We start from the raw sequence: 19,074 nt of genomic DNA on the forward strand, positions 1-19,074 counted from the left end.
GCAGAGTTTTCTGCACTCCGCGGAGCTCGCGGAGATCATAAAACTCCACTTTGCGATGTGCAGCAGAGTTTTTTCCCCGCTCGCGCACAGTAAGTTTGCAATACCGTTTGCGACCGTGAGCTGCCGCTCGGGTAGAATTTCTACAAGAGGGGCAGGAATACCAGCACAAACTGCAGTTCGCACTGCACTCCGCCACTCGCGGAACTTCGCAGAGTTTTTTTGCAACTTTGCAGAGTTCCGCATAGCAAAACTCAGCGAACTATGCCCAGGCCTAGCCACCATTCGAGTGAAAAAAAAGAATATTCATTTTGCAGCAGTTTTGCCCTTCACTGCCTTTCATGTATCTATAAAGAGACTCGTTACAGTTCTTTCACAGTCTCATCATTTCAGGACTGATGCATTTTAACTATTTTATACAAAGATGCCATTTTTGTTGCGTATTCATCATATGCAACTAACAACCATTCACAAAGCCAATAGTCCTGGCTTGCTGTTGGTGTAATGTTGCTTGTTATATTTATTATATATCTGGATGTAAAGATAGAAAGAAGCATCAAAATATCATTTAGGCGGCACATAATGGTAATCAGAGAGTTCTAATTTAGTGCTTTAAACCATGCCCTTAATTATATCGGCCACGCCCCTTTGAGAGACCCCCTCAGTTTTTTCATCCCACTTAAAGCCCTGCTTGTACCAACAACGCCGAGTAATTACGTCAACATATTGGTGAGTCTGTTGTGCCCGCTCCTGCAAACCATTTGCATTGGCATAACTGGTAAGTCCAATTCACCCTAGCAAATTCATCAAGTATACTTAAATTTCTTTTTACATTTACATTGGATAAACATAATAAGACTCAGCTAGAGTTTTTCATTTTAGCCTGTAGATGGCAGTGTTCAGCTACCGAGATGCGTTTTCTACTTGCTTGTAGATCACGGGCCATATTTATGAAAATGTAAAGCAGCACAGCAAGTCACCTAGCTGCGCTGCATTACAGGGAAAGGGCGGGAATGCGCCCTATTTATCACAATACGGCGCATTCCTGCATTTTCCCAGCGCTGGCGCATGTGTTGCCTAGCGCTCTGTGGCATGGTGAAAGGGTGACTGCTTTGTAAGGAGGATTGTTTTTGTACAGGGAGGGGCACCTTCCTGCACAAAAAAACTCCCCTGAGGTATTTTCCTCTTTCTATGTGTGCTCCAGAATTCAGCCTACATAGAAAATAAAAAGAGGTAAAAACGTGGAGAAATAAAGATATTGCTCCTTGTTACCTGTCCCCCGAGAAGGCGCAGCATTTTGGCGCATTCCCAGGTCTACCAGTTATGGTAAATCTGGGAATGCGTCAAAATCCATGTGTGTTGTATGGGAACACCCACGCAACACCCTTGGAACACCTCCCTAGGAGATAGTAGCGCAACGCAGCGATTTGCACTGTTTTTGTGTTACTCTGGATTTATTAAGTCATTCATGGGCGCACAGGGAGGCCTTGCATGGCTTGATAAATGGCATATCAAGGGTTGAGCCACTTTTGCACAAAGCAACATGGTGGAAAAGTGGTGCAACTTTTTGATGAATATAGGGGCATTTTTACGAGGCCAGTTGCATCACTTTTGCACCAGTCAAAGTGGTGCAAGAGCAACGCAAACCAAAAATTAGATTTATGAAGCCACGCAAGCCCACCTTGCGTGGCTGAGTGGCTTTGCAAATCTAGAGTAAAGCAACACATCGCAAATCGCTGCATTGCTTTACTCTGTACCATGGGTGTTGGATGGGTGTCCCCACACAACAGCCATGATGCATTCCCAGTTTTACCTGGAGTGGTAGACCTGGGAATGCGTCCAAAACCTATGCTTCCTCAGGTGAGGTGTAATGAGGAGAAATATGTTTCTTTCTCTTCTTTTTTCCTCTATGTGCACACATAGAAAGAGGAAAATGCCTCAGGTTTTTTTGTATGCATTAAAGTACCCTTCCTACACAAAAACAATCTACCTTACTACGCAGGCACCCTTGTACCATGGTGCAAGGGTGACTGCGTTGGCGCCAGGCATCCAAAATGCCAGGAATGCACCGTATTCTTTTAAATACAATGCATTCGTACACTTTTCCTGTCACACAGTGCAGCGCAGCGCTGCAAGGTGACTTGCTGCGCTGCGTGACATGGAATGTCTCCAAAGACCCATAGCAGAGATCACAATCATATTCAAACTGCTGAGCACAAGGCCCACCGCAGCAAATAGCTCTGGGTGCCTATGGCATCTTGCCACACATGATGTAAACCACTTCGCCTTCACTCTACAATGATTCAGGCATCAAACTCATGGCTTGAAATCCCGTGGAGTTTAAAGCCTTCCGCTCTGTAAGGCCCTAAACCACCCTTTGAACTGAACAGAATCCTTTATCTTGAACACAGAACCATTTAAGCAAGTCCACAACTAAGGATAGACACTGTAGCAACTGGCTAACCAGTGACCTGCCAGGTGTTTGAGAGCATTAATATATGTATATCATAAACCATAATTATTTAGGTGTGCGTAATCTCTGCGAATTTAACATTCCTCCTGAACATACATTTGAGTTTTCTCGTTTCATTTCAGAAAAGCAAGCAGTATACGGTTTCAGTTTCCGTGGACAGAATTTCTGCTTTGTGCGGCCTAACCCAGAGGAGAATTTTCAGTCCCTCCCCCCACTCCCCCACCCCCCCCCCCCTTCCCCACACTAAATAACCACCAGTAACAGTTGCAGTTCCAAGGTAAACATTTTTCCCGTAGAAGGGCTTTGCTAAGTCTTTGGCTTCCGCACTAGCGGGTTTCTGAAAGTAACATGTACAGGCACCACACGATGCTTCAACTAGAAGCACTCTCATCCCTGGATGATGCAACATCCTTCACCAACTGAGAGGGCAACAAGGACTCCATAGAATAGGGAACATAGGCCTCCCCTACTCCCAAGGGGTCCATAGAAGAAGAAACATAGGCCTTCCCTACGCCCAAGAGAGGGAACATAGGCCTTCCCTACTCCCAAGAGCTCCACAGAAGAAGGAACATAGGCCTTCAGTACGCCCAAGAGCTCCACAGAAGAAGGAACATAGGCCTCCCCTACTCCCAAGGGCCCCATAGAAGAGGGAACATAGGCCTCCCCTACTCCCAAGGGCTGCATAGAAGAAGGAACATAGGCCTGTCCTTCTCCCAAGGGCTCCACAGAAGAAGGAACATAGGCCTTCCCCACTACCAACGGCTCCACAGAAGAAGGAACATAGGCCTTCCCTACTCCCAAGAGCTCCACAGAAGAAAGAACATAGGCCTAACCTACTCCCAAGGGCCCCATGGAAGAAGGAGCATAGGCCTTCCGTACGCCCAAGAGCTCCACAGAAGAAGGAACATAGGCCTTCAGTACGCCCAAGAGCTCCACAGAAGAAGGAACATAGGCCTCCCCTACTCCCAAGGGCCCCATAGAAGAGGGAACATAGGCCTCTCCTACTCCCAAGGGCTCCACAGGAGAGGAAACATAGGCCTGTCCTTCTCCCAAGGGCTCCACAGAAGGAACATAGGCCTACCCCACTACCAACGACTCCACAGAAGAAGGAACATAGGCCTTCCCTACTCCCAAGAGCTCCACAGAAGAAAGAACATAGGCCTAACCTACTCCCAAGGGCCCCATGGAAGAAGGAGCATAGGCCTTCCGTACGCCCAAGAGCTCCACTGAAGAAGGAACATAGGCCTTCCCTACTCCCAAGGACTACATAGAAGGAGCATAGGCCTTCCGTTCGCCTAAGAGCTCCACAGAAGAAGGAACATAGGCCTTCCCTACCCCCTAGGGCTCCATAGAAGGAACATAGGCCTTCCCTACCCCCAAGGGCTCCATAGAAGGAGCACAGGCCTTCCCTACTCCCAAGGGCTCCAAAGAAGAAGGAAGATAGGCCTTCCCTACTCCCAAGGGCTCCACAGAAGAGGGAACATGGCCTTCCCTACTCCCAAGGGCTCCATAGAAGAAGAAACATAGGCCTCCCCTACTCCCAAGGGCTCCACAGAAGAGGGAACATAGGCCTCCCCTACTCCCAAGGGCTCCACGGAAGAGGGAACATGGCATTCCCTACTCCCAAGGGCTCCATAGAATAAGTAACATAGGCATCTTCTACTCCCAAGGGCTCCACAGAAGAGGGAACATAGGCCTCCCCTACTCCCAAGGGCTCCATAGAAGAAGGAACATCGGCCTCCCCTACTCCCAAGGGCTCCACAGAAGAGGAAACATAGGCCTCTCCTGCTCCCAAGGGCTCCACAGCAGGAGAGCATAGGCCTTCCCTACTCCCAAGGGCTCCAAAGAAGAAGGAAGATAGGCCTTCCCTACTCCCAAGGGCTCCACAGAAGAGGGAACATGGCCTTCCCTACTCCCAAGGGCTCCACAGAAGAAGAAACATAGGCCTCCCCTACTCCCAAGGGCTCCACAGAAGAGGGAACATAGGCCTACCCTACTCCCAAGGGCTCCACAGAAGAAGTAACATAGGCATCCCCTACTCCCAAGGGCTCCACAGAAGAGGGAACATAGGCCTCCCCTACTCCCAAGGGCTGCATAGAAGAAGGAACATAGGCCTCTCTTACTCCCAAGGGCTCCACAGAAGAGGAAACATAAGCCTGTCCTTCTCCCAAGGGCTCCACAGCAGAAGAGCATAAGCCTCTCCTACCCCCAAGGGCTCCACAGCAGAAGAGCATAGGCCTTCCCTACTCCCAAGGGCTCCACAGAAGAAGGAACATAGGCCTTCCCTACTACCAACGGCTCCACAGAAGAAGGAACATAGGCCTTCCCCACTCCCAAGGGCTCCATAGAAGAAGGAACATAGGCCTCCCCTTCTCCCAAGGAAGCCACATAAGAAGAGCATAGGCCTCCCCTAATCCCAAGGGCTCCACAGCAGAAGAGCAAAGGCCTTCCCAACTCCCAAGGGCTCCACAGAAGAAGGAACATAGGCCTTCCCTACTACCAATGGCTCCACAGAAGAAGGAACATAGGCCTTCCCTATTCCCAAGGGCTCCACGGAAGAGGAAACAGTCCTTCCCTACTCCCAAGGGCTCCACAGAAGAAGAGCATAGGCCTCCCCTGCTCCCAAGGACTCCACAGAAGAAGAGCATAGGCCTTCTCTAGTCCCAAGGGCTCCACAGAAGAAGGAACATAGGCCTTCCCTACTCCCATGGGCTCCACAGAAGAAGAGCATAGGCCGCCCCTACTCCCAAGGGCTCCACAGAAGAAGGAACATAGGCCTCCCCTACTCCCAAGGGGCTCCACGGAAGAGGGAACATAGGCCTTCCCTCATCCCAAGGGCTCCATGAAAGAAGGAGCATAGGCCTTCCCTACTTAGGGAGGAGCAGAGTGAAGACTGGAAGCTGGGTGACATGCTTTTCGTCCAGGACTTTAACTGAGAACCTTCTGGTTCTTTACGGAAATGCAGGAGTTGTACATGACCCAGCAAGACAGCACAATACTAGGATGTCAACAGCACAATAATATATGATGTCACTGGGCGAATAGGGAGGTTCTAGACTAATCCACCACGGCTGAGTTAAACATAAGGGTCAGGCTTATATGTTATTCACCTCAGTAATATTCATAAAAAGGTGAGTTATCTGTTATTGTGGTGATAATTATCATTCTTATGATTCATATTAGGATGGTGCATGATAAAGGCTTATTATGATAAAATAACAAGGCTTTTGTGCGCACCAATTTTGGGATTTGGGATCCCTGATTAAAGCTCTGAAATCCAACAGATCTGCCAGGGAAGCTATTACTCTTGCAAACACCCCAAACTCTTGCAAACATAATCCAGAAGAGGGGGGTAATAGTGATGCAGAGGAGGAGGGAAACCGGGCACACGTTAAGAGTACACGTGGTTAGACGGACTCTACCCACTATTCTCACAGGGTGGACGCCTTCCTCCCTGCCAAGAGGTTGGGCCCCACAGAAATAAGCTAAACTTGTCCCAGTGTAATTTTCAGACAAAGGGACACTTTCAGCAGCACCTGCACGTGGTCTGCTTTTGCTCCAAGCAGTAATGTGCAGGCAGGGAAGGGGCTTATTATGAGATTCCATCTTTGCCCATGTTAACCCTTTGCGTGCGCATGACGGAACCACGCCGTCATGAGCCACGGGCGGCATGTGCTCATGACGGAGTGGTTCCGTCATGCTGTGGCCGCTCCGCCCACGCGTCGCTGTTTCCCCGCCGGTGCGGGCGAAATGAAGAGTGGGCGGAGTCGTGGCGGAACCAAGCCGTCATGAGCACAGCTCGCCCGTGACTCATGACGGCGTGGTTCCGTCACGAGCATGGCGGCGCCGCGCTCACCCCGCACCCCCCAGCGCCGCGGCGGAATTTGCGCCGCGGCGAAGGGGTTAAAGAGCCATCGGGACTCTTTGTATTGGAGTATCCTGGCTGGTAAACAAAGGCTCACATCTTATCACTTTACAGGTAGGTAAGAGAGGCAAGCTTTTGACTTTGTTCAGTCCCTGTATATAAGAGATGTGCATGCACTGTAAGAATTGACAGATTTGTGGGTCTGTCCCAGTATTTACACAAAGAATTTAAATACCAATATTTATCTTTTTTTGTTTTTATAGGTCTTTAACACTACTCATCCCAATGTAAGGTGTCAGAGAGCTTTACATCACACGTACACATTGACAATAAATCATATGTGTGTAAATCAATGTACAGGATGTGTTGCATAAGACAGTGAGGACTTTTGAAGGCACTAGGCAACTATTTTTATTGGAACACGTGGGGGAACACGGGTGATCCCTGCAGACTGTGGAAGTTTACGTCACAGAAACGGAATGGAAATGTGTGAGGTGTACAAATCATCACTGTTCCTAAGCTCACTATCTTGTGTACATTTCAGAAATACATAGATTTACTTCATACCCATTTTTTCCTCTTATTATTTTACCAAATTAATTTCTGCAGAATCTGTATTTTGTGTGTTTTTAAGAACCTACAAACCCTACATATTTTTGATAGAGGAAGGTTGTGTCGGACAAAATGGTATATTGCTTTTGTAAATTGGCCATTGCGACAGCGCTGGGAGAACCTGTTGGGTAGCTGTGCACTTTATAAATCTATAAATAAATTAATAAATAAGTTACAGATGAAAACATTGTCATAAATGTATATTTGTTCCTTATAATATTCATTCTTTTGTAATTCAACAGTTATTTTTTGGGGGGGGAAACCATGAGGGATTTATACAAAAGGCCCCTTGCATTTTTTCTAGTTTACAGAAATATATAGGTTTCTGGGATTACCCAAAGGTTTCATACCTTTTTCCACTAGAAAGTTTAAGTATACTGAAACCACAAAAATTAGGGAACAATGTTTACCATAGAAAAATGCAATACAGTTGGTAATTTTTTTTTTACGATACATCCCTGCTTGTTACTGAAAGTTAGGAAGATGGTGATCCTAGCACTGCAAACCTTTTGTTGATACTCTTTATAGCTAAATAAAACATACTCTTCCTGAGACAGAATGTTTTTTCAATTACAAAAAAAAATTCAAATCAAATTTAGGTCTATTTCGGCAATTTTCTTGGTTGTCTCCAAAGGAATCTACAAACTATGGGCACATTTTAAATTCCCTACGAAATTGGAAAAAAATAGATGCAAATTAAGCGTTGCTACCTTTTGTGTAAAAAAGGTATGAAGAACATCCAAAACATAGCTCAGCACCGGAGGGATTGTCCTACCAGTCAAGAGGTTAATGTCTACCTGCATTTTCACCCCACAGGTGCTCAACTGGGTAGTTGATTACATTGCGGCTACTCTCTGTGACTTGTATAAATGCCATAACTCCCGAAAAGGATTGTATTGCTTTGTCGGTTTCACCAGGAAAATCATTTTATCAATGGACCCCCATCCTGCAGCACAGACATGTTTTCTCATCTAATGAATACTGGTGGATGAAAGATTTATTTGTTAGCTTATATTTCCCCAACCTTCATATTCACATGTCTCATGACAAGCATTCCTGTCATAGTTAGGTAGGATATTCATGCTGTACTCTACGTCACAGAAAATGGCTCTAAATACCAGTTCCCACAGAGGGCAGTGGGCAGGTATGGACTGGAGTAAGGCCTCTAGCTAAAAGGATTTAGGCAATTTTTGCATTGCTCCAGGGGTGGGACACAAGATAGACAAGGCAAGCAACTGACTAAGAAACCAGAAAATGAGTGGCAGGAAATCCAACAAATGGTAAGCAATGGGCGGGGTCCAAGCCCCTGTGTCCTCAAGGTAATCCCACAATATGTCTTACAGACCTGCGCATGTGCTGTCTAGTAGGCTTGACCTAAAAAGGTAATTGTGGGAGGTGAATAGGCGGTGTCAATGACCCAGAATCAATGGCAACTGTCTTGAAACTATTTGTCTTATTCTTTTTTTTGTAACTAAGTTTTTATTCGCAGACACAAAGCACATTGCTATTTTACAGTTAGAGCTAAGCATAGGTACAATTAGTGTTTGTTACAGGCACCTAATTGAAGTCCGATGCAGTGGTGTGCTCAGGATCGTTCAGGTTCTGTGTCACAAGCCAAAGTAGCAGTATGCATCCACAAACAGTGACTCTCCTGTGAATAATAGTGCCTGAAGTCTCGACCGAACGTACATGGAGACAACACCATTCCCCCTCTAATCTAGCTCTCCTTAGAGCAGCAAGGGCTAATTACAAAAAACACATCCTCAATGAAAAGGCCAACTTGAACGGACTAAAAATAGACCCAGGGAACTATTCAGCATTATCAAAAACCAAACAGCTGCTGCCCCACCTAAATTGATGGCATCTAGCGAAAGATGCGAAGAAATCGCAAACTTCTTTTCGGAAGAAATCGCCATGATTGACCAGTCCTTTGCCTTAACTCCCCCTCCACATTGCTCTTCACCCACCTATGACATTTCCGCCAAATCCCATCTCGCCCCTACTCCTTCTCCGGATGGTTCATCTCCCCCTCGCTGTTGCCTCGCCTGTACCCGACTTCGCCAACCCACAGCTAAAAAATAATGCATCCTGGCATAACTTCTGCCCAGTGACTGAGCAGAATGTCCTCAACATCATCACTAAGCTTAAACATTCCTCTCATACCAGGGACCCTCTCCCTGCTAACCTTGTTAATATTTAAAATATATCATTGCCCCTTTTTGGACCACCATCATCAATGCCTCCTTGTTCACGGGCTGTGTCCCTGCTTCCCTACAAATGGGGCAAATCACTCCCATCTTCAAAAATACTACAGCTAACCCTAATGACCTCAACAATCTGCGACCCATCTCCAACCTTCCTCTTCTATCTAAGGCTCTTGAAAAATGCGCCCAGCTCCAACTGGACAAACACATCGACTCTTTCAACCTTTTGGACCCATTACAGTCAGGCTTTAGAAAGGGCTGCAGTACAGGAACTGCCATGCTCAACATTATGGATGACATCCACCACTCCCTCGACAAGGGGGAGTCCTCCCTTCTCATTCTCCTCGACCTCTCTGCTGCCTTTGATACTGTTAATCACTCTGCCTTACTCAACACGCTCAAAGATCATTTCGACTTCAACAGTCCTGTTCTCAAATGGTTCACCTCCTTCTTCCAACACCAAACCCAAAAAATTGAAATCAAGGATTGCCTCTCTGAACCTATGCCCGTCTCCTTGGGTGTCCCCCAGGGTTCTATACTCTCTCCCGCTCTATTCAACCTCTTCATGGAACCCCTCATCCTCATTCTTAAGCAAGCAGCAATCAACTTCCACCTCTACGCGGATGATACCCAACTTTACTACAAGATTAAATCTCATGCTGACATTCTACACCTCAATGATACCCTGACTAAAATTCAACACTGGTTCCATCACAATCACCTCAAACTCAACCCTAAAAAACGGAAATCATCCTATTCTCTCCCACAAACAACCAGCTCCCCATCCAACACTGGATCTCTGACCTTAAAGCTCTCAACTGCACTCTTTCCATCTCTAACTCAGTCAAATCCCTTGGAATAAGCATTGACCAAAACACCAGTCTTACTCCCCACGTAAAAAAATGCAGCGAAAGGAGCTCTCTTCATTCTCCAACACCTCAAGAAAATTAAACCCTTCATTCCTGTTGATGACTTTAAACTAGTTGTGTAATCACTGGTACGGTCTAGATTGGACTATGGTAATGCAATTCTCGCTGGAACTCCAAAAGTCCACTTAGCCCCAATTAAATCGGTCCTTAACCTTGCGGCCAGACTTATCTCGGATTGTAAGCGGTTTGTTCACATCTCCCCCGTCCTCAAGGATCTTAAATGGCTTCCCATCGATGGCAGATCCATCTACAAGACCGCCTGCATTACGCACAGAGCCCTCCATCAACACACTCCATTGTATCTCTCTGATAAACTCCACAAAGTTGGCTGCTCTAGAACAATGAGGAGCCCTCCTCCTTGTCCCCCCCTTGTTAAACAAGAAATCTACACAGTCATGCTCTTTCTCCTATAATGTGCCTACCATCTGGAACTCACTCCCTAAAGACCTATGTTGCAACCCCTCCTACCTCAGCTTCAAAAAGGACCTCAAGCTGCATCTTCTCAACAGATTCTGGGGGCCTTAATCCTGTTCACCCAACATAGATTATTATCGAATCCCTGACCATATGAGGTTCCCTCGACTGATTGCCTGTCCCACTCCCCCCCTTCTCATTCACTCATATTCGACTACCTCCCCCATCTATTTTCTCTTGTAGTTACCCTTTACCCCTTCATTCTATCACCTTTCCCATCATCCTCCTCAGCTCCACCCCCACCTTCACACCTTCCACCCCCTCACCTCTAACCATCCTTTACTAGTTTTATTATCCAATTCTTGTTATTGCCCAATGATATTCTTTATTTACTACCACATGTAATATCTGCAATGTTTATAATGGTATAACTGTCTTGTATTTTTATCTCTTTATACAAATGTTATTTTATAACTTTTTTTCACCCAGTCCTTGTAAAGCGCTCTGATACCCTCGAGTCTAGCCAGCGCTATATAAAACCTTTTAAATAAATAAATAAAATCCATTGTAGAGGCATTTAGTCTTTAAGAAAAGAAAGTAACCTCTAGTCACTGAAAAAAAAGAATAACTAGTTGCCACCCCTGGAAACTCGCCACACTGCATTTTCAAGCATGACTACCTAAGACTTCGGTAACCAAGTTAAGGCCCGTACTGTCAGGGGGACAGGGTGCACAGCTGCATAGCACTGCGGGGAGGTGAGGGGGTGGGCCGTGGGGGAGAGGGAGGAGGGGATGGCGACCGTAGCCAGGCGTCAGTGTATATAGGGAAGGGGCTGGGTATCGTCTAGGGTCTGAGGCGTGAAGTCTGAGAGGATCAAGTCGCAATGTGTTGCTAGGGGGAATTTCCGTAGTCCACGGTGCTCCTCAAGGCGGAGCGCGGTGCTCTCCGTTTGTGCCCATTTAAATCCTTTTTGAATGCTAGTGCGGGATCAAGGGGGGAGTGGCCGATTTCCACTTCATAACTATTGCCATTTTAGCCATGAGTAGCGCAAGGTCAGTGAACTGGGTCGTAGCTTTGTTAGTTTTGGGGCGAGGAGCCAGGCCCAACAGGCACTGGTGATGCAGTGCCAAGTTGTTCCCTGCCGGTGACTCACGAGATGGCAGACAGGATAGCAACCCGGTAGGGTGGTAGGGGCCGCAGCACTAGAACACATGGATTACGTCTGCCGAGCTGGCTGGCATCTAGTACGCCGTCCCCCCTGCCAAGAAGCTGGGCCCCACATAAATAAGCTGAACGTGACTCGGTGTCATTTTCAGACACCGGGACACGTTCAGCGCGTGACGTCATGAGGTCATTTGCATATTGTCAGTCCCCCCACTACTTTTTATAGGACTTGTGCCCTGCAACAGGGGGTAGATAAGAAGCAGGCACCGGGGGTCAAGTAGGCCCTGTGTAGGATAAAGAATTGAACATATTTGAATCGGGGGTTATGCAGAATCTTGTTGGGGTATTCCAGCAACTTAAACCATTCCGAGTAGTGAAATGCTTGCCCCAGGAAGACTTCCCATCTGGATCTCAGGTCAGCCAATACCTCTAGGGGGTATGGCGCAAAGGATTCATATATTCATGCTACTAGACGTCTGCAATGGCGTATTGAGTGTAATGTGTGACGCCACAGGTTTTGAGTCGGTTCTAGTTCCCTAACCCACCAATGTTGCTGCAATGTCGCCCTGAGGACTTCATAGGTCAGGAAGGCTCCCTCATGTAATCCATAAAGATCTTATAGCTCCTGGAAATTCATCAATGTGTCTTTATTAAATAAGTCACTGAAAGTCACGATGCCACCTCCTCCCACAACCTCACCCACCGGTCATCCATCCTAGCCTTCCCGGGGGAAGCCTACAGAGTGGTAGCAACGGAGTGTAGGGTCTCGTGGTTCTAGCCCCAGGGAAGCCCCTCCGTAAGCACTCACGAGCCATGTGCAAAAGATGCGAGGGGGTGGCCTTAGTTGATGACCCAGGAGGAGCAAGGTTGCCAGGAGATCCCTATCTAGTCTGTGTGGTGGTCCACTGGAGTTGGACCGCCAGATAGTAGTGTATAGAATTTGGAGACCCTAAGCCTCCACTGGAGGGGGGGGGGGGTAGTTGTAGTGTACGTAACACAATTTTTTTCCATCCCATGCCCCATGTCATGTCAAGCAACAAATGTCAGAGGGTGTGTCCAGGGATCAAAACTGGTGTGTTGGCGAAGTAGTATAACAGTCGGGCAGCATGTCCATTTCAGATATGGCCACCCTGCCCGCCACTGACAGACAAAGGATCCTCCATAACGAGATCTGAGAACTCAAGGGCCTTACTGTCCTGTTGACATTTCCTTCCAAGAGATCTGCTGCTCTAGGCTAAATTTGTATTTCTAGGTATATGAATATTTGCAGGGCCCAAGCAAGGTTCTCTGTGCCTACCACAAGAAGGCCCTCTGTAACTCGGAGAGTAAGGGATTTAGCATAGTTCACTTTTAGGACTGAAATCTCCCCGAAGGCAGACAAGATGGAGGAAAGGCCGCTTAGGTCCTCGTAGATACAATATAAGGAAACGTGGTATGGAGGAAAAAATAGAACAGTATTTTTTGAAAAAGGACACTTTTATTTATCCTTTCATATGTGTTTAAATTCACATCTCATTTGCTTCGTGTTTTGCTGAGCATATACAAAAAACATATTTACAAAACAACACCTCTGTACATATGACGAAACTACGCTACTGTCCTAAATAATAATTTTCGATTATGGATCCACCTTTCAATAATGTGGACATCCCAGAGGGCATATGCATTGCATAAGGAAATCAATATCTCCACAAATTCAACAGCAATGCAAAGTTGTTAAATCCCCACACACTCAAATTATTTAGGATCCCTCTGTAAAACCAAAATGTCGATGCGCACGCGTTTCAGCCAATCAATTCCATTTGGCCTCTTCAGGACAAGGAAAACAGCAGCAATCTTCGGCTGATTCCTCAACTCAGCATAACAGGCGTAAGTATTGTATACTCGCAGGGAGTAGGGCGCCGGGGGTCCGACCCCTATGCCATCTATTTGTGTTCTAAGTTCAAGGGAATTCTTCCGCCGTGATTACACGCTTACTTCTCAACTATCTCCTCGATTTCTGTTCCGCTGCCGTGGGTGCTAACTCTCTCGCTGCGCGTCGACATTTTGGTTTGTCAAGAGACAGGCAAAGCCACATAGCGCCAAGACCTAGGAGCCTGCTCCGTGATGGAACAGAGACATCATATATTCAGTGTGGTATTATGAAGAGTGATGAAACCATTTTGGTGAAACCATTTCGGTTAGCGTGGATTAGGTCAAGCACGATAGGGAGGATGCAGTCTGCTACCACTTTGTAAAGAATTTTATAATCTGACATAAGGAGGGGGATTGGTCTATAAGAAGTGGGGAGAGTGGGTGGCGGCCTGGCTTCAGAACTGGCACCACTTGGGGTTCAGAGGCTTCGTAGGTTGCACAGTATTCCAGGGGCATCCTATTCGGCCCCGGTGACCAACCTCTAGGGAGAGCCCTGACGGCCTCTATGATGTCCGGTTCTGTGATGGGGCTTCTTCTAGGGTTGGCCGGAGGTCTCTGGGTACCTGAGGTGGGGAGATGTCTGTCAGTGGGTGGCAATTGTATTGGAACTAGTGGTCTTTGCAGCTAAGGAATCTGTCCCTGCAGGAAAAAGGATGCATCACCTAGAAAATTGGGAAGTGAGCAGACTGTTCTCCAATATTGTGAATTGAAGGAAACAGAATCACCAACTTCAAAATCCACTGTGAGTTTATTGTTAACCCTAAACCAGTTGACAGGGCCGGCTTTAGGGCAGAGCGACTGGTGCGGCTGCACTGGGCGCTGACCTGTGGAGTGAGTGCCCACCTCAGTGGGGCTGTGTTTAGCAATAACTTATGATTAGAGCGATGAGGAGCACTGTTGCCCAGTGGGAGTGGGAGATTCCAAGGAGGTGGTCATGGAGTGTGGGGCCCCCAAAAATGATTGTCGCACTAGGCGCCACCAGCACTAAAGCCAGCCCTGCCAGTGGAACTGAAGACCACAACACGCAGAGAACTTTATAAGATGGAGATAATAACAAGAATGTTTCCATGTTTAAGGAGTACTAGTTGAGGTCGTGTTGTGCTTTATTAAAATCATTACTTAACTAGATCGAAGCCACACTGAGCAAGCAACAAGAGACTATTTCTGTGGTGTGAACCACAATGCACACCAGGATAGCAAAGCAGTAAGGGAGGGCAATAACTGAGAGAAGTTTGGAAAACTGGGAGAACAGGTGGCACAGTCTCAGACCCAATGTCATACAGTGTCAAAAACAGCACGTGTTGGGAGACACCACAGCAGCGGAGCGACCCACATGTTAAGTCGCTGGTCTACAATTTATTTAAAAAAAAACAATAATTCAGGTCTTAAAAACTAGTAATTTCTTCTGAGTAATAGATTAATGATACTCTCTTATATAAGGCCTAACCCAGGTGAAAAAACTCAAGATAAATTGTGTTAGATTTTGATTTTCATTTAAGTAACACTTAAAGAAAGTACAGTTTAAAATCAGAATTAAAAAAAACTTTTGTGACAAGTGGGATTGCTAATTGGCGATGACACACAGTGAGGACGTGACTGAAAAGCCTTTAATCCCAATGAAGAGTCGAGAGGAGAGGATGGATGGGCCTCCCTTTCACACTGACAAGCTTCCTGAACTCCAGCCGGGGGTACTGAAGAAAAAGTTAAAAGAAGGGCAAGCTTTACTAGGAATGCTAGGAAAGATGGTAACAGTTTCTGAAAAACAGCAATGCCCTGATGTGCAGGCCTCAATCTTCTTTCACTAGACTGACGTATTCATATGTCCAATAAATATGAATTTAAGGCGACAAATTTTCAAACTGCAAGACTGGCCAAGCCATGGCATTTTAGTGATTTAGGCTATTCCTGGAGATTGATGTCAAAATGAGGGTTTGGCAAACAGGGAGTTTTTTTTTGGTTCAGTCTAAATGTTCTTGTCCTAAGTACGCATGCGTTATAAGGGCTGAACTCTGAAGGGTTGGACTGAGTGCAGCTGTATACAGCCAGGGCATCAGGCACTATTCAGACCTAACACGCGTAAGTGTGAACTAGGTCATGGGTGATCAGCACAGATGATTTGGGTCTTGCAGTTCTCCACCTAACTTCTGTCAGGTATAGAAGGGATGTTCCTTATTTGAAGTCCCGATTGATCACTCTATGGGTGAAGTGTCTTGTGTCCTCCATTTGATTTAGGCGACTGTGTCAGTGGCTGCACAGTTTGGAGTTTGTGAATTTTCTGTTCGCCTTCAGGCAGTGCACACGCGCTGTCGACTGAGGATGATCTACTGTGTTGAAAAAACCCTCTACAAAGGGGCTTTCAGCCCACCCATTCCTTACCGTTCATTGGTATCATTATCACGCTTCTTTGCTGCCTTCCAACTCGGCAGTGCGTGTGAGGTGCCACTTCCTTTTCTTTCTGTTGCGCATGGACCAAAAAGATTGATTTATCTTAATTAGTGTCCGTCCCCTGGTCATGCTGTGATTGAGGGGCTATTTCTTCTTACCATTTTAAATAGTGCGAACTTGACTCAACTTGAAGGCACTGGAACTCTTTACATGAGCACTAATTGCATCTCAAAAGATCATGCTCCTTTTTTTAAGCACATTTAAGTAATTTGCCCAGAATCACAGGGTGTTGAGCTGACGCCGAGACTCAAACCTAGTTGCCCAGTTCCGAAAACCAGCTCCACAACTGTTTCCTCTGACGTCAACGCCCCTGGATATCAATGCCTTGAGAGACTGCGCCTTGGAGTGCGTCTCTCAAGATGCAGATGACAGTCACTCTGTATTTAGTGGGAGGTTTATTCTACTGTAGGTTGACCAGGCGTCTAAGTGCCTCTTCTGTGTTCCTATGTTGATGAGAGCTGTCATTCTGAGCTGCTCCGTTGATGTCAAATTGTAGTCCTTCTACTTTTGCAAAATGTCCCGCTTTTTGGTTCCCAAGATCTGGTCACCCTATTCCATTGTCGCCTCTGTTTTCAGAGAGGCAGATTTTCGAGTAAGTAAATGCAGAGTTCACACGTCAGCAGTCTGTGCTGTTGCCGCGTGAACTAGCTGCATATTTTGCAATAAGCCACCTAGTTCAGAGCCGTGCGGGTAGGATTTGCCAGACAGCCTTCCTTCAGAGCAAGAGACACACAGAGATAAAACAAGCACTTGCAAAGCCAATAGGTCTTGCCTATACGAGATATGTTGGCTTTGCTACTGTTTTTTGCCATGTTAAAAGTAAAGAAAATAAAAGCGCTAGTAGAGTGCAATATGGCTAAAAACATTAACAGAGCCAATGGATCTTGTTTGGGTGAGACCTGTTGCTATGCCAAATGCTTGCTGTTTCTGAATTTTTGGTTCCCTGTCGAGGCTTTTCTCTGCCAGGTCTTTCAACTTCCTTGCCCTTGCATTCTTGCATCTATTTTCAGACCCTCTGCCCATGCCTGCCCAGCTCGATTCTATACCCCATGAGCTGCTAGCTCCAAGGCTTGTTACTGCAGGTTACGAATCGCTCGCGATACGTGTACCCCAGGCTCCCTGCCGCAGGGTTTCCTGCATGGCCGAGACATAGAAGGCAGTGGTAGTAATAAAGGTTCTACAGGATTAGAGTGGGCACAAAAACACAGGACATAGCAGCAGATTGAAGCAAACTGATTACGAGTGGGTCAATATTTTCAGACCCCTGCGTAAATTTCTGTTTGCATAGGGGTTGGAATTACGAGTTGAGTGTTATTGAAGTATCCAATAATTATCCGATGCGTTAAATACCTCAACCTTTATTAAATGTCAGCAGGTCAAACCTGAAGAAATTTAACAAGGGAAAGGCATACGGTGTTTACCATATCATGTGGATTTCGGGGCATTAAATCCCCAGAAACTCGTAATAGGTTCTATTTATCGCACCCAGTAAATAACGTAGTCCAATATATTGTTATTTATCAGGTGCTATGCATAGGACCGATACTAGTAATCAAGCCCAGTATTATAAAAATAGCTATACACTGATAACATTTTTAAAACATAGATATCCGCTTGAGTGCCTGTAGTATGAGACCCAGTCAGCAGATGATGGGCAATGTGTTCAGTCAGAAATCTGTGCAAGTGGAGCCTTATACAAATCCAATGAACCTTTATGAAGTGTTTTGTCCCAAAAACTTGGGGTTCTATAACAAATACCAAAATACAAATAGGAAAAAGAGGATAGAAAACAACAATTACCACATACGAGATACAGAAGAAAGAATTCTCTGTGGTGGTCTGACTGAAATATTTTTGGTTTGGGTATGGAAACGCAAGACTTTATTAGAACATTGAGAGATCCACGGAAGACAATGGAGCGGCTCCGGGCTTGTAATGACTGGTAGAAGCCTTCTGCTGTAACAGTCCAATGTTTGTCTTTCTGTTTCCCCCTTTTTAATTTAAGAACATTCCACCCTCTTAGGTGGATCTTCCAATAACTTTATAGCCCTCACCCTCGTTTCAGGATCTCAGGTTCAGGGCCTTTAACAACCGGTATAGCCTGCAGGCTATATTAAATACTGTAAGAAAAGAGTACGATATAATACATTTATGATGACGCAGGTTTACATTTTAATCTGTGAAAATATTTTGATATGCTCGTGGACACAAAACCCAAGGAGGTCCAAGTCTTAAGTAACAAACACGAACATTTTCTGAAAAAACAACTAGCGTATTAAATAACAATCCAGATTTCCTCTTTTTGTCTTGCGAATAATATCAAAAACAAACATGCAATAGAAATGTCTGCATCTTTTCACCACAAATTGAAAAGGGAAACGGGCCATGAAAAAAAGAAAGGTTAAACATCCTGAATGTGATGTTGTGAACATTGAAGTGAAGCAGCAGCATGGTCCCTTCCTTTGTCGCCCGCTGAGCCAACAGCTGCAACACTCATTACACAAAAGTGTGTGTTGCTTTCTTGGCGACCTTCCTCATTCCGACTCTACAACGGGGCTTAGGTAACTGTGCTCAGAAAACTAGAGATGGGGTGTAGATACTCCTCAGACAGATTATTGGTGAAGTGAGAGAGTTCGTTCATTTTTCAAAGTGACATGGGGGCCGATTCACAGAACTAATCTGAGATAAAATCCTAAACTTACTAGTTTGGTATTCACAGAAGACATTTAGTAGTAGTAAAGTTAGTACTCCTAACTTTACTACTACTAAGTGCCTTTTGTGAATACCGAAAGTCGTAAAGTTAGGATTTTGTCTCAGTTTAGTAGTAGTAAAGCTGCACCAAGCCACAAATTTGTCCCAATAACAGGCTTATGCAGTTTTCGTTGAGGGACATGTGGCTGGCAAGATGACATTAACCTCTTCCAGAGGAAGGTCGAAGGTGTTTAGTTGTCTCAGCTCAATCTCCACGCATGAAGGTGGAGATTGCGAAGGCCCAGGTGCAGAATCCTGCCTTGTTCCTGCATCATCAGTTCTTCCCGGCGGGGCAGCCTGTTCGAA

The 19,074-nt window shown here is 46.0% G+C and overlaps 1 protein-coding gene across 3 annotated transcripts in view; it reads right to left on the reverse strand.

Moving 5' to 3' along the window:
* Positions 1–19,074, reverse strand: part of LOC146862015 (broad substrate specificity ATP-binding cassette transporter ABCG2-like) — a 667,466-nt gene that overhangs the window by 354,244 nt on the left and 294,148 nt on the right. The gene's annotated exons all lie outside the window — the stretch shown is intronic.

This window comes from Triturus cristatus, chromosome 2_2 (genome assembly GCF_964204655.1).
Source record: "Triturus cristatus chromosome 2_2, aTriCri1.1, whole genome shotgun sequence".
Taxonomy (NCBI): domain Eukaryota; kingdom Metazoa; phylum Chordata; class Amphibia; order Caudata; family Salamandridae; genus Triturus; species Triturus cristatus.